We start from the raw sequence: 17,541 nt of genomic DNA on the forward strand, positions 1-17,541 counted from the left end.
GGAGCCGTCCCATAGCAACCCTAACCCTAGGGCTGGGAGCGCTAACTATAGGAATCCTAACCGTAAGGCAAAGTGGCCTACCCAAAGTATCCCTAACCCTAAAGCCAAGTGGCCTACCTCTAGGAATCCAAACCCTAGGGGGTCCATACCCCTAGGAATTCTAAACCGAGGGCGAGGAGCCCTATCCATAGGAACCATAAATGTAACGCCAAGTGACCTACCCAGAGGAAGCCTCACCCTAGGCTGGGAGCCCCAGCCATAGGTAGCTTAACCCTTACTACGTGTCTCCTACCCACAGTAACTCTAAGCCTAGAGCGGGGTGCACTACCTATAGGAACCTTAAGCATAGCGCCGGGAGCCCAAGCTCTAGTAAACGTAACCCGAGGGTGGGGAGCCCTGGCCCCAGCAACCCTATCCCTACAGTGGGGAACCCTGCCCAGAGGAACCATAAACTTAATGCTAAGTGACATGACATAGGAACCGAACCCGAACTCAAACAGGCCAAGCCATGCAAACACTAACCCTAACACAACGTGGCCAAGCCCTAGGACCCCTAACCTATGGCAGGGAGCCATACCCATAGGAACTCTAACCCTAGGGCGGGAAGCCCTACTCATAAGACTTCTCACCCTAACGCCGAGTGGCCTACCGATAATAGCCATAATCCTAACTCCAACTGGCCTATCCATAGGAACCCTAACCCTAACACTAAGTGGCCTACCTATAGGAAACCTCACCCTAGGGTCAGGAACCCCACCCAGAGGAATCCTAACCCTAGGGCGGGAAGCCCTGACCATAGCAACGCAATCCTAACTCCAAGAAGCCTACCGCTAGGGACCTTAATCTTATCTCCAAGTGGCTTTTCCATAGGACCCCTAACTCTGAGATGGGGAACCCTACCCATAGGAACCCTAACGCTAGGCGGGGAGCGCTATCAAGAGGAACCGTAACTATAACTCCAAGTTGCCTTCCCGTAGGAACCAAAACTCTAAGCCCATTCCCATAGAAACCATCACCGACTCCAAGTGGCCTACGCATAGGAACACTAACCCTATGGTGAGGAGCCCTAGCTATAAGAATCCTAACACTAGCGCGGGGAGTTCTCCCCATAGAAACCGACATCCTAACGCTAAGTGGCATACTCACCGAACCCTAAGCCTAGGGCGGGAAGCCGAAATCTTCAGAGCCCTAACCCTAACGCCAGATGAGAGCGATTGTTAGGTGCATAGACAAATTCGCGCTGAAAACTGTGGGTAAAAAAAGGAAGTGGTTTCTCAAGCAATATTTTGCCTATAGCTGATCCAAAATTGATCCTTTTTGTGTTTTTCAAAGGAAATGGAATGTGTAAAAACTATATTTTTCTTGGAAAAGCCATATTTCGGAGAAAAGGCTTCAAACACTGTGTTTACGAAGCTTATACGTAAAACATTCTTTTTCCCATTAAAAACGCTTTTCCAATGAGAAAGAATACAGTTGAAAATATTTTACTAAGCGAGCACCAATTGGCAAGAAAATAGGGTTTTTTGGTTTCAAAAGCTGTTTTTCAGTCCGTAAAGAATTAATTCTTTTGATCAAAAAGGGGTCGATTTCACTGAAATCTGTTTTCCTTCGACTGAAACCTCTCCCCCCCAGCTTTCTAGGAGCACAATAATTTCTCTTAAGAAAATTGTTTTGATGAGACTTCGTTTTCTTTTCAGGGAAAAAAGAGTTCTTTCCTGCAAAAGTTGATCCTTTTTCTCCCCGAAATTGATTTTCCATGTAAATATCGTTTAACAAGTTCCTTTTTCTTTTTCAACAGAGAAAGGCACTTACTCCTTTTCTCCCCAAAATTGACTTGAAGAGTAAATATCGATTAACGAGTTCCATTTTTATTGGAAGACGTTACTGTGCGGAGAGAAAGCTTGGGAAAAGTGTATTCAGTGGAGGGAATAGACATTTCAGCCAAATCTTTAGCCTTTGTTATCAAAAACGTCTAGAAACTCTTTTGGTACAGCAAATCAGCTTTTTAGAGAAAACCGAGATTTTGCCTGCAGCGGTTGATTTTTTATCTAGGAGAGCCCATAAAACAGCCTTATTTTTTTTCATTGCAAAGGCGTTTTTAAGTAAAAGTACTATGTTTTGCTCCTCTGAGTGTGACATTTTCTTCTACAAATTGACTTTCCAGTTAATTATGGTTTCAGAGAGTCCTCCTTGGTTGCCAAAAGATAACAACATTTTCTTTTTGATGGAAAAAATGCTTGCGAAACCTCTTGTTTTTTCACCCACACTTTTTCGATCCCAATTTCTTCATGGACCTACAAAGGGCTTAATAATTACTATTTTATTATTTGGCCCAAAGCAAACTTATCCGGAAGAGCCCCCTCCTCTTGTCCGTTTGTGTGAGCTAGTCTTTCGGGGCCCAATCTGGTAGGTGAACTCCTTACTGGATCGGAACCCACAAGCAAATTAGGTAGAGGGATGCCACATTTCCCCCGGTTTGTGCATTCTTCGGCGGTTTAAGCATCAAATACTGGGGATGGGGCTGCAGTGCACAGGCATCTCGGGACACTTGACTGCAAAAATGTAGGTGCCAAGCGAGCTTTAGAACCTACGCGGATAGGCAGCAGCTGAAGAGGAGTATTAAATACTCTGGTATTTAAGTGCCTAAAGTGGCAGTGACGCTAGCTCAAGGAGCGACAACCAGGCGTCAGGTAGTAGCTCGACCTCAATAATGGAAGAAAAGCTGTTTTGAAAGCTCAGTGATAGGTTCATGACAGACATCAAGTAAGATGCAACAGCTGCAAAGACTAACCCTAACACCAATTGGCCAAGCCCTAGGCACTCTAACCCTAGGACGGGGAGCCCCAACTATAGGAATCCTGGGACTAATTCCAAGTGGCCTACACACAAGACCCCCCCCCAACCTTATCTCCATGTCGCCTACACAAAGACAGCCTAACTATGACTGCAAGGGTCCAACCCATAGGAACCCTCATGCGAAGGTGGGGAGCTGTCGCCGTAGGAAACCAAACCCTGTCAGGGAGCCCTACCCATAGAAACAGTAATCCTATGGTTAGAAACCCTATGGCCTAGGAACACTAGCCCTATGGTGGGTAGCCCTAGCTAACTCTAGGGCGGGGAGGCCTACCCATAGAAATCCAGTCCTAACTCCAAGCGGCCAAGCGATAGGAGCCCTAACCTTGTGTACACGTGGCCTTCCAATAGGAACCCTAACTCTATGGCGGGGATCCCTACACATAAGGCACACTAATCCTAGGGCCGGGAGCCCTACTCAGAGGAACCCTAACTCTATTTCCAAGTGGCCTACCGAGAGGAGCCCTAACCTTATTTCCATGTAGCTTACCTCTAGAAACCCCAGCCGTGCCACAGGGAGCCGTCCCATAGCAACCCTAACCCTAGGGCTGGGAGCGCTAACTATAGGAATCCTAACCGTAAGGCAAAGTGGCCTACCCAAAGTATCCCTAACCCTAAAGCCAAGTGGCCTACCTCTAGGAATCCAAACCCTAGGGGGTCCATACCCCTAGGAATTCTAAACCGAGGGCGAGGAGCCCTATCCATAGGAACCATAACTGTAACGCCAAGTGACCTACCCAGAGGAATCCTAACCCTAGGGCGGGAAGCCCTGACCATAGCAACGCAATCCTAACTCCAAGAAGCCTACCGCTAGGGACCTTAATCTTATCTCCAAGTGGCTTTTCCATAGGACCCCTAACTCTGAGATGGGGAACCCTACCCATAGGAACCCTAACCCTAGGCGGGGAGCGCTATCAAGAGGAACCGTAACTATAACTCCAAATTGCCTTCCCGTAGGAACCAAAACTCTAAGCCCATTCCCATAGAAACCATCACCGACTCCAAGTGGCCTACGCATAGGAACACTAACCCTATGGTGAGGAGCCCTAGCTATAAGAATCCTAACACTAGCGCGGGGAGTTCTCCCCATAGAAACCGACATCCTAACGCTAAGTGGCATACTCACCGAACCCTAAGCCTAGGGCGGGAAGCCGAAATCTTCAGAGCCCTAACCCTAACGCCAGATGAGAGCGATTGTTAGGTGCATAGACAAATTCGCGCTGAAAACTGTGGGTAAAAAAAGGAAGTGGTTTCTCAAGCAATATTTTGCCTATAGCTGATCCAAAATTGATCCTTTTTGTGTTTTTCAAAGGAAATGGAATGTGTAAAAACTATATTTTTCTTGGAAAAGCCATATTTCGGAGAAAAGGCTTCAAACACTGTGTTTACGAAGCTTATACGTAAAACATTCTTTTTCCCATTAAAAACGCTTTTCCAATGAGAAAGAATACAGTTGAAAATATTTTACTAAGCGAGCACCAATTGGCAAGAAAATAGGTTTTTTTTGGTTTCAAAAGCTGTTTTTCAGTCCGTAAAGAATTAATTCTTTTGATCAAAAAGGGGTCGATTTCACTGAAATCTGTTTTCCTTCGACTGAAACCTCTTCCCCCCAGCTTTCTAGGAGCACAATAATTTCTCTTAAGAAAATTGTTTTGATGAGACTTCGTTTTCTTTTCAGGGAAAAAAGAGTTCTTTCCTGCAAAAGTTGATCCTTTTTCTCCCCGAAATTGATTTTCCATGTAAATATCGTTTAACAAGTTCCTTTTTCTTTTTCAACAGAGAAAGGCACTTACTCATTTTCTCCCCAAAATTGACTTGAAGAGTAAATATCGATTAACGAGTTCCATTTTTATTGGAAGACGTTACTGTGCGGAGAGAAAGCTTGGGAAAAGTGTATTCAGTGGAGGGAATAGACATTTCAGCCAAAACTTTAGCCTTTGTTATCAAAAACGTCTAGAAACTCTTTTGGTACAGCAAATCAGCTTTTTAGAGAAAACCGAGATTTTGCCTGCAGCGGTTGATTTTTTATCTAGGAGAGCCCATAAAACAGCCTTATTTTTTTTCATTGCAAAGGCGTTTTAAGTAAAAGTACTATGTTTTGCTCCTCTGAGTGTGACATTTTCTTCTACAAATTGACTTTCCAGTTAATTATGGTTTCAGAGAGTCCTCCTTGGTTGCCAAAAGATAACAACATTTTCTTTTTGATAGAAAAAATGCTTGCGAAACCTCTTGTTTTTTCACCCACACTTTTTCGATCCAAATTTCTTCATGGACCTACAAAGGGCTTAATAATTACTATTTTATTATTTGGCCCAAAGCAAACTTATCCGGAAGAGCCCCCTCCTCTTGTCCGTTTGTGTGAGCTAGTCTTTCGGGGCCCAATCTGGTAGGTGAACTCCTTACTGGATCGGAACCCACAAGCAAATTAGGTAGAGGGATGCCACATTTCCCCCGGGTTGTGCATTCTTCGGCGGTTTAAGCATCAAATACTGGGGATGGGGCTGCACTACACAGGCATCTCGGGACACTTCACTGCAAAAATGTAGGTGCCAAGCGAGCTTTAGAACCTACGCGGATAGGCAGCAGCTGAAGAGGAGTATTAAATACTCTGGTATTTAAGTGCCTAAAGTGGCAGTGACGCTAGCTCAAGGAGCGACAACCAGTCGTCAGGTAGTATCTCGACCTCAATAATGGAAGAAAAGCTGTTTTGAAAGCTCAGTGATAGGTTCATGACAGACATCAAGTAAGATGCAACAGCTACAAAGACTAACCCTAACACCAATTGGCCAAGCCCTAGGCACTCTAACCCTAGGACGGGGAGCCCCAACTATAGGAAGCCTGGCACTAATTCCAAGTGGCCTACACACAAGACCCCGCCCCCAACCTTATCTCCATGTCGCCTACACAAAGACAGCCTAACTATGACTGCAAGGGTCCAACCCATAGGAACCCTCATGCGAAGGTGGGGAGCTGTCGCCGTAGGAACCCAAACCCTGTCAGGGAGCCCTACCCATAGAAACAGTAATCCTATGGTTAGAAACCCTATGGCCTAGGAACACTAGCCCTATGGTGGGGAGCCCTAGCTAACACTAGGGCGGGGAGGCCTACCCATAGAAATCCAGTCCTAACTCCAAGCGGCCAAGCGATAGGAGCCCTAACCTTGTGTACACGTGGCCTTCCAATAGGAACCCTAACTCTATGGCGGGGATCCCTACACATAAGGCACACTATTCCTAGGGCCGGGAGCCCTACTCAGAGGAACCCTAACTCTATTTCCAAGTGGCCTACCGAGAGGAGCCCTAACCTTATTTCCATGTAGCTTACCTCTAGAAACCCCAGCCGTGCCACAGGGAGCCGTCCCATAGCAACCCTAACCCTAGGGCTGGGAGCGCTAACTATAGGAATCCTAACCGTAAAACAAAGTGGCCTACCCAAAGTATCCCTAACCCTAAAGCCAAGTGGCCTACCTCTAGGAATCCAAACCCTAGGGGGTCCATACCCCTAGGAATTCTAAACCGAGGGCGAGGAGCCCTATCCATAGGAACCATAACTCTAACGCCAAGTGACCTACCCAGAGGAAGCCTAACCCTAGGCTGGGAGCCCCAGCCATAGGTAGCTTAACCCTTACTACGTGTCTCCTACCCACACTAACTCTAAGCCTAGAGCGAGGTGCACTACCTATAGGAACCTTAAGCATAGCGCCGGGAGCCCAAGCTCTAGTAAACGTAACCCGAGGGTGGGGAGCCCTGGCCCCAGCAACCCTATCCCTACAGTGGGGAACCCTGCCCAGAGGAACCATAAACTTAATGCTAAGTGACATGACATAGGAACCGAACCCGAACTCAAACAGGCCAAGCCATGCAAACACTAACCCTAACACAACGTGGCCAAGCCCTAGGACCCCTAACCTATGGCAGGGAGCCATACCCATAGGAACTCTAACCCTAGGGCGGGAAGCCCTACTCATAAGACTTCTCACCCTAACGCCGAGTGGCCTACCGATAATAGCCATAATCCTAACTCCAACTGGCCTATCCATAGGAACCCTAACCCTAACACTAAGTGGCCTACCTATAGGAAACCTCACCCTAGGGTCAGGAACCCCACCCAGAGGAATCCTAACCCTAGGGCGGGAAGCCCTGACCATAGCAACGCAATCCTAACTCCAAGAAGCCTACCGCTAGGGACCTTAATCTTATCTCCAAGTGGCTTTTCCATAGGAACCCTAACGCTAGGCGGGGAGCGCTATCAAGAGGAACCGTAACTATAACTCCAAGTTGCCTTCCCGTAGGAACCAAAACTCTAAGCCCATTCCCATAGAAACCATCACCGACTCCAAGTGGCCTACGCATAGGAACACTAACCCTATGGTGAGGAGCCCTAGCTATAAGAATCCTAACACTAGCGCGGGGAGTTCTCCCCATAGAAACCGACATCCTAACGCTAAGTGGCATACTCACCGAACCCTAAGCCTAGGGCGGGAAGCCGAAATCTTCAGAGCCCTAACCCTAACGCCAGATGAGAGCGATTGTTAGGTGCATAGACAAATTCGCGCTGAAAACTGTGGGTAAAAAAAGGAAGTGGTTTCTCAAGCAATATTTTGCCTATAGCTGATCCAAAATTGATCCTTTTTGTGTTTTTCAAAGGAAATGGAATGTGTAAAAACTATATTTTTCTTGGAAAAGCCATATTTCGGAGAAAAGGCTTCAAACACTGTGTTTACGAAGCTTATACGTAAAACATTCTTTTTCCCATTAAAAACGCTTTTCCAATGAGAAAGAATACAGTTGAAAATATTTTACTAAGCGAGCACCAATTGGCAAGAAAATAGGGTTTTTTGGTTTCAAAAGCTGTTTTTCAGTCCGTAAAGAATTAATTCTTTTGATCAAAAAGGGGTCGATTTCACTGAAATCTGTTTTCCTTCGACTGAAACCTCTCCCCCCCAGCTTTCTAGGAGCACAATAATTTCTCTTAAGAAAATTGTTTTGATGAGACTTCGTTTTCTTTTCAGGGAAAAAAGAGTTCTTTCCTGCAAAAGTTGATCCTTTTTCTCCCCGAAATTGATTTTCCATGTAAATATCGTTTAACAAGTTCCTTTTTCTTTTTCAACAGAGAAAGGCACTTACTCCTTTTCTCCCCAAAATTGACTTGAAGAGTAAATATCGATTAACGAGTTCCATTTTTATTGGAAGACGTTACTGTGCGGAGAGAAAGCTTGGGAAAAGTGTATTCAGTGGAGGGAATAGACATTTCAGCCAAATCTTTAGCCTTTGTTATCAAAAACGTCTAGAAACTCTTTTGGTACAGCAAATCAGCTTTTTAGAGAAAACCGAGATTTTGCCTGCAGCGGTTGATTTTTCATCTAGGAGAGCCCATTAAACAGCATTTTTTTTTTTCATTGCAAAGGCGTTTTTAAGTAAAAGTACTATGTTTTGCTCCTCTGAGTGTGATATTTTCTTCTAAAAATTGACTTTCCAGTTAATTATGGTTTCAGAGAGTCCTCCTTGGTTGCCAAAAGATAACATTTTCTTTTTGATGGAAAAAATGCTTGCGAAACCTCTTGTTTTTTCACTCACAGTTTTTCGATCCAAATTTCTTCATGGACCTACAAAGGGCTTAATAATTACTATTTTATTATTTGGCCCAAAGCAAACTTATCCGGAAGAGCCCCCTCCTCTTGTCCGTTTGCGTGAGCTAGTCTTTCGGGACCCAATCTGGTAGGTGAACTCCTTACTGGATCGGGACCAACAAGCAAATTAGGTAGAGGGATGCCACATTTCCCCCGGTTTGTGCATTCTTCGGCGGTTTAAGCATCAAATACTTGGGATGGGGCTGCAGTGCACAGGCATCTCGGGACACTTGACTGCAAAAATGTAGGTGCCAAGCGAGCTTTAGAACCTACGCGGATAGGCAGCAGCTGAAGAGGAGTATTAAATACTCTGGTATTTAAGTGCCTAAAGTGGCAGTGACGCTAGCTCAAGGAGCGACAACCAGGCGTCAGGTAGTAGCTCGACCTCAATAATGGAAGAAAAGCTGTTTTGAAAGCTCAGTGATAGGTTCATGACAGACATCAAGTAAGATGCAACAGCTGCAAAGACTAACCCTAACACCAATTGGCCAAGCCCTAGGCACTCTAACCCTAGGACGGGGAGCCCCAACTATAGGAAGCCTGGCACTAATTCCAAGTGGCCTACACACAAGACCCCCCCCAACCTTATCTCCATGTCGCCTACACAAAGACAGCCTAACTATGACTGCAAGGGTCCAACCCATAGGAACCCACATGCGAAGGTGGGGAGCTGTCGCCGTAGGAAACCAAACCCTGTCAGGGAGCCCTACCCATAGAAACAGTAATCCTATGGTTAGAAACCCTATGGCCTAGGAACACTAGCCCTATGGTGGGGAGCCCTAGCTAACACTAGGGCGGGGAGGCCTACCCATAGAAATCCAGTCCTAACTCCAAGCGGCCAAGCGATAGGAGCCCTAACCTTGTGTACACGTGGCCTTCCAATAGGAACCCTAACTCTATGGCGGGGATCCCTACACATAAGGCACACTAATCCTAGGGCCGGGAGCCCTACTCAGAGGAACCCTAACTCTATTTCCAAGTGGCCTACCGAGAGGAGCCCTAACCTTATTTCCATGTAGCTTACCTCTAGAAACCCCAGCCGTGCCACAGGGAGCCGTCCCATAGCAACCCTAACCCTAGGGCTGGGAGCGCTAACTATAGGAATCCTAACCGTAAGGCAAAGTGGCCTACCCAAAGTATCCCTAACCCTAAAGCCAAGTGGCCTACCTCTAGGAATCCAAACCCTAGGGGGTCCATACCCCTAGGAATTCTAAACCGAGGGCGAGGAGCCCTATCCATAGGAACCATAAATGTAACGCCAAGTGACCTACCCAGAGGAAGCCTCACCCTAGGCTGGGAGCCCCAGCCATAGGTAGCTTAACCCTTACTACGTGTCTCCTACCCACAGTAACTCTAAGCCTAGAGCGGGGTGCACTACCTATAGGAACCTTAAGCATAGCGCCGGGAGCCCAAGCTCTAGTAAACGTAACCCGAGGGTGGGGAGCCCTGGCCCCAGCAACCCTATCCCTACAGTGGGGAACCCTGCCCAGAGGAACCATAAACTTAATGCTAAGTGACATGACATAGGAACCGAACCCGAACTCAAACAGGCCAAGCCATGCAAACACTAACCCTAACACAACGTGGCCAAGCCCTAGGACCCCTAACCTATGGCAGGGAGCCATACCCATAGGAACTCTAACCCTAGGGCGGGAAGCCCTACTCATAAGACTTCTCACCCTAACGCCGAGTGGCCTACCGATAATAGCCATAATCCTAACTCCAACTGGCCTATCCATAGGAACCCTAACCCTAACACTAAGTGGCCTACCTATAGGAAACCTCACCCTAGGGTCAGGAACCCCACCCAGAGGAATCCTAACCCTAGGGCGGGAAGCCCTGACCATAGCAACGCAATCCTAACTCCAAGAAGCCTACCGCTAGGGACCTTAATCTTATCTCCAAGTGGCTTTTCCATAGGACCCCTAACTCTGAGATGGGGAACCCTACCCATAGGAACCCTAACGCTAGGCGGGGAGCGCTATCAAGAGGAACCGTAACTATAACTCCAAGTTGCCTTCCCGTAGGAACCAAAACTCTAAGCCCATTCCCATAGAAACCATCACCGACTCCAAGTGGCCTACGCATAGGAACACTAACCCTATGGTGAGGAGCCCTAGCTATAAGAATCCTAACACTAGCGCGGGGAGTTCTCCCCATAGAAACCGACATCCTAACGCTAAGTGGCATACTCACCGAACCCTAAGACTAGGGCGGGAAGCCGAAATCTTCAGAGCCCTAACCCTAACGCCAGATGAGAGCGATTGTTAGGTGCATAGACAAATTCGCGCTGAAAACTGTGGGTAAAAAAAGGAAGTGGTTTCTCAAGCAATATTTTGCCTATAGCTGATCCAAAATTGATCCTTTTTGTGTTTTTCAAAGGAAATGGAATGTGTAAAAACTATATTTTTCTTGGAAAAGCCATATTTCGGAGAAAAGGCTTCAAACACTGTGTTTACGAAGCTTATACGTAAAACATTCTTTTTCCCATTAAAAACGCTTTTCCAATGAGAAAGAATACAGTTGAAAATATTTTACTAAGCGAGCACCAATTGGCAAGAAAATAGGGTTTTTTGGTTTCAAAAGCTGTTTTTCAGTCCGTAAAGAATTAATTCTTTTGATCAAAAAGGGGTCGATTTCACTGAAATCTGTTTTCCTTCGACTGAAACCTCTCCCCCCCAGCTTTCTAGGAGCACAATAATTTCTCTTAAGAAAATTGTTTTGATGAGACTTCGTTTTCTTTTCAGGGAAAAAAGAGTTCTTTCCTGCAAAAGTTGATCCTTTTTCTCCCCGAAATTGATTTTCCATGTAAATATCGTTTAACAAGTTCCTTTTTCTTTTTCAACAGAGAAAGGCACTTACTCCTTTTCTCCCCAAAATTGACTTGAAGAGTAAATATCGATTAACGAGTTCCATTTTTATTGGAAGACGTTACTGTGCGGAGAGAAAGCTTGGGAAAAGTGTATTCAGTGGAGGGAATAGACATTTCAGCCAAATCTTTAGCCTTTGTTATCAAAAACGTCTAGAAACTCTTTTGGTACAGCAAATCAGCTTTTTAGAGAAAACCGAGATTTTGCCTGCAGCGGTTGATTTTTCATCTAGGAGAGCCCATTAAACAGCATTTTTTTTTTTCATTGCAAAGGCGTTTTTAAGTAAAAGTACTATGTTTTGCTCCTCTGAGTGTGATATTTTCTTCTAAAAATTGACTTTCCAGTTAATTATGGTTTCAGAGAGTCCTCCTTGGTTGCCAAAAGATAACATTTTCTTTTTGATGGAAAAAATGCTTGCGAAACCTCTTGTTTTTTCACTCACAGTTTTTCGATCCAAATTTCTTCATGGACCTACAAAGGGCTTAATAATTACTATTTTATTATTTGGCCCAAAGCAAACTTATCCGGAAGAGCCCCCTCCTCTTGTCCGTTTGCGTGAGCTAGTCTTTCGGGACCCAATCTGGTAGGTGAACTCCTTACTGGATCGGGACCAACAAGCAAATTAGGTAGAGGGATGCCACATTTCCCCCGGTTTGTGCATTCTTCGGCGGTTTAAGCATCAAATACTTGGGATGGGGCTGCAGTGCACAGGCATCTCGGGACACTTGACTGCAAAAATGTAGGTGCCAAGCGAGCTTTAGAACCTACGCGGATAGGCAGCAGCTGAAGAGGAGTATTAAATACTCTGGTATTTAAGTGCCTAAAGTGGCAGTGACGCTAGCTCAAGGAGCGACAACCAGGCGTCAGGTAGTAGCTCGACCTCAATAATGGAAGAAAAGCTGTTTTGAAAGCTCAGTGATAGGTTCATGACAGACATCAAGTAAGATGCAACAGCTGCAAAGACTAACCCTAACACCAATTGGCCAAGCCCTAGGCACTCTAACCCTAGGACGGGGAGCCCCAACTATAGGAAGCCTGGCACTAATTCCAAGTGGCCTACACACAAGACCCCCCCAACCTTATCTCCATGTCGCCTACACAAAGACAGCCTAACTATGACTGCAAGGGTCCAACCCATAGGAACCCACATGCGAAGGTGGGGAGCTGTCGCCGTAGGAAACCAAACCCTGTCAGGGAGCCCTACCCATAGAAACAGTAATCCTATGGTTAGAAACCCTATGGCCTAGGAACACTAGCCCTATGGTGGGGAGCCCTAGCTAACACTAGGGCGGGGAGGCCTACCCATAGAAATCCAGTCCTAACTCCAAGCGGCCAAGCGATAGGAGCCCTAACCTTGTGTACACGTGGCCTTCCAATAGGAACCCTAACTCTATGGCGGGGATCCCTACACATAAGGCACACTAATCCTAGGGCCGGGAGCCCTACTCAGAGGAACCCTAACTCTATTTCCAAGTGGCCTACCGAGAGGAGCCCTAACCTTATTTCCATGTAGCTTACCTCTAGAAACCCCAGCCGTGCCACAGGGAGCCGTCCCATAGCAACCCTAACCCTAGGGCTGGGAGCGCTAACTATAGGAATCCTAACCGTAAGGCAAAGTGGCCTACCCAAAGTATCCCTAACCCTAAAGCCAAGTGGCCTACCTCTAGGAATCCAAACCCTAGGGGGTCCATACCCCTAGGAATTCTAAACCGAGGGCGAGGAGCCCTATCCATAGGAACCATAAATGTAACGCCAAGTGACCTACCCAGAGGAAGCCTCACCCTAGGCTGGGAGCCCCAGCCATAGGTAGCTTAACCCTTACTACGTGTCTCCTACCCACAGTAACTCTAAGCCTAGAGCGGGGTGCACTACCTATAGGAACCTTAAGCATAGCGCCGGGAGCCCAAGCTCTAGTAAACGTAACCCGAGGGTGGGGAGCCCTGGCCCCAGCAACCCTATCCCTACAGTGGGGAACCCTGCCCAGAGGAACCATAAACTTAATGCTAAGTGACATGACATAGGAACCGAACCCGAACTCAAACAGGCCAAGCCATGCAAACACTAACCCTAACACAACGTGGCCAAGCCCTAGGACCCCTAACCTATGGCAGGGAGCCATACCCATAGGAACTCTAACCCTAGGGCGGGAAGCCCTACTCATAAGACTTCTCACCCTAACGCCGAGTGGCCTACCGATAATAGCCATAATCCTAACTCCAACTGGCCTATCCATAGGAACCCTAACCCTAACACTAAGTGGCCTACCTATAGGAAACCTCACCCTAGGGTCAGGAACCCCACCCAGAGGAATCCTAACCCTAGGGCGGGAAGCCCTGACCATAGCAACGCAATCCTAACTCCAAGAAGCCTACCGCTAGGGACCTTAATCTTATCTCCAAGTGGCTTTTCCATAGGACCCCTAACTCTGAGATGGGGAACCCTACCCATAGGAACCCTAACGCTAGGCGGGGAGCGCTATCAAGAGGAACCGTAACTATAACTCCAAGTTGCCTTCCCGTAGGAACCAAAACTCTAAGCCCATTCCCATAGAAACCATCACCGACTCCAAGTGGCCTACGCATAGGAACACTAACCCTATGGTGAGGAGCCCTAGCTATAAGAATCCTAACACTAGCGCGGGGAGTTCTCCCCATAGAAACCGACATCCTAACGCTAAGTGGCATACTCACCGAACCCTAAGCCTAGGGCGGGAAGCCGAAATCTTCAGAGCCCTAACCCTAACGCCAGATGAGAGCGATTGTTAGGTGCATAGACAAATTCGCGCTGAAAACTGTGGGTAAAAAAAGGAAGTGGTTTCTCAAGCAATATTTTGCCTATAGCTGATCCAAAATTGATCCTTTTTGTGTTTTTCAAAGGAAATGGAATGTGTAAAAACTATATTTTTCTTGGAAAAGCCATATTTCGGAGAAAAGGCTTCAAACACTGTGTTTACGAAGCTTATACGTAAAACATTCTTTTTCCCATTAAAAACGCTTTTCCAATGAGAAAGAATACAGTTGAAAATATTTTACTAAGCGAGCACCAATTGGCAAGAAAATAGGGTTTTTTGGTTTCAAAAGCTGTTTTTCAGTCCGTAAAGAATTAATTCTTTTGATCAAAAAGGGGTCGATTTCACTGAAATCTGTTTTCCTTCGACTGAAACCTCTCCCCCCCAGCTTTCTAGGAGCACAATAATTTCTCTTAAGAAAATTGTTTTGATGAGACTTCGTTTTCTTTTCAGGGAAAAAAGAGTTCTTTCCTGCAAAAGTTGATCCTTTTTCTCCCCGAAATTGATTTTCCATGTAAATATCGTTTAACAAGTTCCTTTTTCTTTTTCAACAGAGAAAGGCACTTACTCCTTTTCTCCCCAAAATTGACTTGAAGAGTAAATATCGATTAACGAGTTCCATTTTTATTGGAAGACGTTACTGTGCGGAGAGAAAGCTTGGGAAAAGTGTATTCAGTGGAGGGAATAGACATTTCAGCCAAATCTTTAGCCTTTGTTATCAAAAACGTCTAGAAACTCTTTTGGTACAGCAAATCAGCTTTTTAGAGAAAACCGAGATTTTGCCTGCAGCGGTTGATTTTTTATCTAGGAGAGCCCATAAAACAGCCTTATTTTTTTTCATTGCAAAGGCGTTTTTAAGTAAAAGTACTATGTTTTGCTCCTCTGAGTGTGACATTTTCTTCTACAAATTGACTTTCCAGTTAATTATGGTTTCAGAGAGTCCTCCTTGGTTGCCAAAAGATAACAACATTTTCTTTTTGATGGAAAAAATGCTTGCGAAACCTCTTGTTTTTTCACCCACACTTTTTCGATCCCAATTTCTTCATGGACCTACAAAGGGCTTAATAATTACTATTTTATTATTTGGCCCAAAGCAAACTTATCCGGAAGAGCCCCCTCCTCTTGTCCGTTTGTGTGAGCTAGTCTTTCGGGGCCCAATCTGGTAGGTGAACTCCTTACTGGATCGGAACCCACAAGCAAATTAGGTAGAGGGATGCCACATTTCCCCCGGTTTGTGCATTCTTCGGCGGTTTAAGCATCAAATACTGGGGATGGGGCTGCACTGCACAGGCATCTCGGGACACTTGACTGCAAAAATGTAGGTGCCAAGCGAGCTTTAGAACCTACGCGGATAGGCAGCAGCTGAAGAGGAGTATTAAATACTCTGGTATTTAAGTGCCTAAAGTGGCAGTGACGCTAGCTCAAGGAGCGACAACCAGGCGTCAGGTAGTAGCTCGACCTCAATAATGGAAGAAAAGCTGTTTTGAAAGCTCAGTGATAGGTTCATGACAGACATCAAGTAAGATGCAACAGCTGCAAAGACTAACCCTAACACCAATTGGCCAAGCCCTAGGCACTCTAACCCTAGGACGGGGAGCCCCAACTATAGGAATCCTGGGACTAATTCCAAGTGGCCTACACACAAGACCCCCCCCCAACCTTATCTCCATGTCGCCTACACAAAGACAGCCTAACTATGACTGCAAGGGTCCAACCCATAGGAACCCTCATGCGAAGGTGGGGAGCTGTCGCCGTAGGAAACCAAACCCTGTCAGGGAGCCCTACCCATAGAAACAGTAATCCTATGGTTAGAAACCCTATGGCCTAGGAACACTAGCCCTATGGTGGGTAGCCCTAGCTAACTCTAGGGCGGGGAGGCCTACCCATAGAAATCCAGTCCTAACTCCAAGCGGCCAAGCGATAGGAGCCCTAACCTTGTGTACACGTGGCCTTCCAATAGGAACCCTAACTCTATGGCGGGGATCCCTACACATAAGGCACACTAATCCTAGGGCCGGGAGCCCTACTCAGAGGAACCCTAACTCTATTTCCAAGTGGCCTACCGAGAGGAGCCCTAACCTTATTTCCATGTAGCTTACCTCTAGAAACCCCAGCCGTGCCACAGGGAGCCGTCCCATAGCAACCCTAACCCTAGGGCTGGGAGCGCTAACTATAGGAATCCTAACCGTAAGGCAAAGTGGCCTACCCAAAGTATCCCTAACCCTAAAGCCAAGTGGCCTACCTCTAGGAATCCAAACCCTAGGGGGTCCATACCCCTAGGAATTCTAAACCGAGGGCGAGGAGCCCTATCCATAGGAACCATAACTGTAACGCCAAGTGACCTACCCAGAGGAATCCTAACCCTAGGGCGGGAAGCCCTGACCATAGCAACGCAATCCTAACTCCAAGAAGCCTACCGCTAGGGACCTTAATCTTATCTCCAAGTGGCTTTTCCATAGGACCCCTAACTCTGAGATGGGGAACCCTACCCATAGGAACCCTAACCCTAGGCGGGGAGCGCTATCAAGAGGAACCGTAACTATAACTCCAAGTTGCCTTCCCGTAGGAACCAAAACTCTAAGCCCATTCCCATAGAAACCATCACCGACTCCAAGTGGCCTACGCATAGGAACACTAACCCTATGGTGAGGAGCCCTAGCTATAAGAATCCTAACACTAGCGCGGGGAGTTCTCCCCATAGAAACCGACATCCTAACGCTAAGTGGCATACTCACCGAACCCTAAGCCTAGGGCGGGAAGCCGAAATCTTCAGAGCCCTAACCCTAACGCCAGATGAGAGCGATTGTTAGGTGCATAGACAAATTCGCGCTGAAAACTGTGGGTAAAAAAAGGAAGTGGTTTCTCAAGCAATATTTTGCCTATAGCTGATCCAAAATTGATCCTTTTTGTGTTTTTCAAAGGAAATGGAATGTGTAAAAACTATATTTTTCTTGGAAAAGCCATATTTCGGAGAAAAGGCTTCAAACACTGTGTTTACGAAGCTTATACGTAAAACATTCTTTTTCCCATTAAAAACGCTTTTCCAATGAGAAAGAATACAGTTGAAAATATTTTACTAAGCGAGCACCAATTGGCAAGAAAATAGGTTTTTTTTGGTTTCAAAAGCTGTTTTTCAGTCCGTAAAGAATTAATTCTTTTGATCAAAAAGGGGTCGATTTCACTGAAATCTGTTTTCCTTCGACTGAAACCTCTTCCCCCCAGCTTTCTAGGAGCACAATAATTTCTCTTAAGAAAATTGTTTTGATGAGACTTCGTTTTCTTTTCAGGGAAAAAAGAGTTCTTTCCTGCAAAAGTTGATCCTTTTTCTCCCCGAAATTGATTTTCCATGTAAATATCGTTTAACAAGTTCCTTTTTCTTTTTCAACAGAGAAAGGCACTTA

The sequence above is a fragment of the Emys orbicularis genome, chromosome 2 (assembly GCF_028017835.1).
Source record: "Emys orbicularis isolate rEmyOrb1 chromosome 2, rEmyOrb1.hap1, whole genome shotgun sequence".
In the NCBI taxonomy this organism is placed as follows: domain Eukaryota; kingdom Metazoa; phylum Chordata; order Testudines; family Emydidae; genus Emys; species Emys orbicularis.